The sequence below is a fragment of the Lynx rufus genome, unplaced genomic scaffold, assembly GCF_022079265.1.
Source record: "Lynx rufus isolate CCGP_SWC_20201006 ecotype Redwood Valley unplaced genomic scaffold, mLynRuf1.p SCAF_4, whole genome shotgun sequence".
NCBI lineage: Eukaryota > Metazoa > Chordata > Mammalia > Carnivora > Felidae > Lynx > Lynx rufus.
The window spans coordinates 135,366,509-135,371,375 of NW_025814856.1; the positions used below are offsets into that span (position 1 = coordinate 135,366,509).

General features: G+C 40.3%; 1 pseudogene; it reads right to left on the minus strand.

Annotated features, from left to right (window-relative positions):
• Positions 1-1,243: 1,243 nt before the first annotated feature.
• LOC124525279 (uncharacterized) lies at positions 1,244-1,397 on the minus strand (annotated as a pseudogene).
• Positions 1,398-4,867: the final 3,470 nt, after the last annotated feature.

Genomic DNA, 4,867 nt, shown 5'->3' on the forward strand with positions numbered 1-4,867 from the left:
AATAAAAATAAAAAATAAAAATAAAAAGCCTATAAGATAAAAAAAATAAATTTCATACTTAAAAAAAAGGAGTTCACAATGAAACCTTTAATGACTCTTTAGGCCATTTGATTTGGGATCAAATACAACATATGCAAAAGTGCTAGAATGCACAAGAATCAAGCACAGCTTTCTTGCCAAGGTGATCAGCAGGGTCTGCTGCATGAGAATGCATATTCCAGAGTCCTATCAGTCAGACACACTAACCTCTGTTCAGCATGGAAGGGTCGCTTCTCTGCTCCTTCTCTGGCAAAGCCAGTATCTGGCTAGGAAAAAAAAATAAGCCATTCACATCGCCCCCAAAGGAAATTTAATAGCTAACATCACAATTCACATATTGACCATTGGACACATGATGGTAAGTCCAAGAAGGGATCCTCACATCTAGAAGGTCCAGCACAAGATCCTCTAGGATAGCAAAGTGTTGGTACTGCACTGGTCTGTGCCATAACGCAAGAGGGAAATTGAGTCTGGTTATGCTGGATCAAAAATTGGCAAAGATGTCTTCCAAGGTATTCTCTTTTGAGACCCTTTGCCAAAGAGTTCAATGTCAAACCATGCCTTCCTTAAGGGTACTGCAAGTGAATTGGGAAAAATGGATCCTTCTCAGAGAAGGAAATTAGGGTAGGAAGCATTAAAGCAGATGAATCACATTCTATGCAAAAATCAGTGCCTAATAATAAGATGAAGGTGGCTTGACTTCCAGAGATGGTTAACGAATGTTCCAAGGTGATCCCAGAGGCACTTGGCAGGAAAGGCAGTGTTATTCCCTTAAGAACAAACAGTTGAACGAATGTACTTGAACCAGTTTAGCTTGGAATATCTCCTTCATTTCAGTGATCATATTGAAGAACTCCAGAAACTACTTTCAAGGAATTCTCCAACTACTCAACCATATCCAATCCAAAGCCTAAGGCAAACCTTGGCAACCACAAGGATACCATAACGTGTACCCTGAAAGATCATCTCCATCTAGGGCCTGCAATAAGTAAGCTCCTTGCTATTCCAAAGGAAAATTTGTTTAAGTAAGTCTAAATTTACCAATGCCAATTTCAGCATTACCACTGAAAAAACTAAAACAATTGTCATTCAGGTGGCACTCTGATTTGTCATCAATTCAGAATTTACTAAATCTTAAATTTTCCTAATTATATAATACTGCTTTCAAAGAATCCAGGGACAGGACTGCATTTTGAAGATGTATTGATGATGTGCTCAAAAAGCCTTGTGGAAATAACCATTGACTACCACATTTGATGAAATTAGTTACAAGAATGAGGAAAAAATTTTTCATATAAAATCAGAAATGTTAATGTCTCCTTCTACACTTGATCTTAGCCAAAAGGCCGAGAAGCAATTTTAATGTCTCCTTCTAAAGCTACCTATGTTACTAGCATTCACCCCACCTAAGACAACATGAATGTAATTACAGTTACCCTTCTAAAAAGGCCAGGCATGAATTTTATGCTACTTAATAGCTCTTGAATTTCTACCAGGTTTTCAGTTATGAGGCCAATCACTGTTTCAGCTATACGAGTACTGTTTCCCATGGCCCTGACCTCAGTAAGAGTTAAGTCTGACATCTGGAAAGCACAGCAGCCCCTGGTGTCTGGGCCATGTCCCCAGTTAGTGAAATCAGAATCTCTGGTGGTGGCAAGGGGGAGGATTCGATACTGAAATGCTCCTAAATGTTTCCCAGGTGATTCTGTTGTGTAGCCAGGGTTGTGAATCACTGTGGCAGATAAACAGCATTGTGCTGAACACAGTGATGGACATAAGCAACATGTAATTTATTACTTGCTCTTAAGGACTTTGCCTTGGGGAAATAATTCTGCAATTATTCTGCAAATAATGAATATCTTTTGGGGCACCTCACTACTTGTTTTCCCCTTCCCTGAAACTTTTCCACCTTCAGGCTGCCACTGGAGTGGGCTTAGGCAGCTTTCTGTATCAAAAATCCCTGCCCCTGCCAACCACGCTGATCAAATGGAGGACTGGATATGCAGCACAAGACGAAATGATCTAATCTCTTGAAGTTTGGAAGTAAGATCCTAAAAGTCCAATTCAGTTATTTGAGGGCAGTTGAGCTGAAAGAAAACTGAAATGATAACATGGAAATTGGGGAGAGACAAAGGGAAGAATGTGAAAGCAAATATTCCTGGGAAAGCATCAGAGGAGTAGTGTATGATCTTGAGAGTTAGGAAGAGAGCCGCCTAGCTTTCTGATATGTTCCAGTTCATATCCTGCAAGGCCCATTTCTTGGACTCTGTGGGTCCACAATACATTGTCCTTATTTTGAGCTACTTGAGTGAGTCCCTACACCTTGCAATAAAAAATACTCCTGTCTGCTTTTCATATTCTGGGTCCCAGTTCGATACCCATCTGATCTGTGAGCCCTCCACATCCTTACCTAGTTTCATGAAAACAGTAAAAGCAATAAGAGTTCAGATAAATGGGAAACCCAAGGACACTAGAGAGTGGTCTCGGGGGCTTCAAAGATCAGATGGGCACTGAACTAGGATCTAGAAGGAGAGAGAATGGAGCTCACTCCAGGTAAGAGAAAGAGCAAGTCACAGATGCAGGAATGTACCAAAGGAGCTTGGAACCTACATGGAAAGATGGGAGACACTGGAAAATTCATTTTATTTGGTGGAGATGAACCAGACCGAAGGCCAGCAATACTAACTCAATGTTCTTCTACTCCTTGGTTTCTCCTGCAGGTTAAAAGTCCTGGTGCTCCATACTCTTAAATAAATACTTTCTAAAGTCTTAAATACCTCCCATTCTGCCTATTCTAGGTGAAAATGCAGTAATAATAACAAATTAAAAGTAATAAAAGAAAAGCATTGATAGAAACAAACAGACAATTGCTTGCCAGTGTCTACCCAAAATAGTACACACCAGTGGAAGCTTATGGCCTGTTTTATTCCCTGCATCCTCTGGCAGAAATTGGTTACTGAGAATGTTTTACTCCTACTGTCAAAGTAATTATGTATCTTTAAAGTATTTTTTAACTTACTTGCATTTTTACATGCATGGCTAGCATATTGGTCATAGTCCATGACCATTGTTGGTGACAGGAAAGAGTATATTTCAGTATTAACTATAATTAAAATGCATTTTTGGATAATATTCTATAAATATTGAATTTATCTGTGAAGTTTGCAATAGTATTAACTATCAACAGGAATAATGAGAACAAGGTTCTAAGTATTAGGAAAACTTTCAGTTCAAGCACTTTTCCATCAGTGATATAGACATAGAGTCAAGGTGTGTAGCCAGGGGCAATGCAGGCAATCAGCCAATATGCATCAGTGTACCAGTCCTAGACTGACATTTGCCGAGGGCCCTGAGAGTGACTCTCACCAGCTCATTTCCAGTATCCTTCTTGCTAGAGTATCTACGTTCAGTATCTTCTATCTCAACTAAACCACGTCCTTTAAATTAGAGATTGCCCATGCTGGATGGGCTCTTAGAGATTATCTGACATTTTGCCAATGAGGAAACTAAGGTGGATAATTAATTGTTGGGATTAAGGGAAATGCTGAATTTACTTTTTTTAAAAAATATATTTTTTCTTCCATCTAATATCTCCATCATTTAACTGGAATAACTTTTTAAAGTCTCTCATTCTCTTTCCTTAGAATGCAGGCAGGAGCAGCTTGTGCAAAACCAGCCTACTCCATACGTCAAGCAGTGTTTGTATATATTTCAGCGTATCCAAGCAAGGCCTTTTTAACTTTCCATCCTACGAACGGAGCTGTACTTTCCTGAATGGCAGCCAGGAAAAAACTTGGAGATTTGGCAGGAAGACTGTGGGAAGCCTGGTGCAACACCAGGCTGAGATCTGGAGCAGAGGCTTTCTACAAAGGCAGAGGAGTGCAACACCTCCCTTTGTTTAGTGCTACATACGAGTACAACTGGAGCCCCCAGATTGCAATCAGGCCTATTGTATAAACTTGGGGTTTCCATGCCATACAGCATTTTTGGCACAAGTACCTTATTATTTTTCAGCTGGAAAACCAATTAGCATTCTTTTTATATCTGGGTGTTAATACTTGGGACTTAGAGCGATATTTTGGCCACCAGCCCACATGGCTGTAGTCTCTTGGGCAATGCCTGACAAATTAAGATAAAACCGTTACTTCATGTTTCCCTACAAAGAGAAAACAAAAACTGTTTCCTGCTCTTATTAATTGGATGAAGTCAATTTCCACATATAACAAATAAAAAGGTAGGCATAATCAGGGTGTCAACCCAGAGCTCTTATCTCTCCCCAAGCTGGTTCCTCTGTAGGAATGTGAGGGAGCAAGAACTGTCAGGTTCTGACTAAGCTTTCCTTCTCTTAGAAAATCTCCTCACAGTCAACAGAGGATGGGCTTCAAGCACCACGAGGTCACCCTTTGGCCTCTGGCGTTTTTGCTTCCCAAGTTCGAGCAGTGTGATCTACCTGTTAGCAGATTCCAGTCTTGACAAGTGCATTAGTCATAACAGTCAAGAGGGCACTGCCCAGTTTGAAAGAAATAAAGAGAGCCAAATATTTCTCTGTCTTAAGAGCAGAGCAAAGTAAAGTTCACACTCTAGGAATGCGGTTTGTGATTTGAGAAAGCCATATCTGGGCTGCTGTCTCAGAATCTGAGCATATGAAGTGGAGGAAAGGAGGTTGAAATTGTTTTCAGAGGTGCCCATCCTGTGAAATACTCCCTTATGATAAACAAGCCTTGCCATGGCGACACAACTTAATGCCACAATCAGAGGAATGTGGCCCTCCAGCAAGCAGACCACAATTTGGGAAAATCTCCAGGATGATGAAAAATATTTAGAAGGC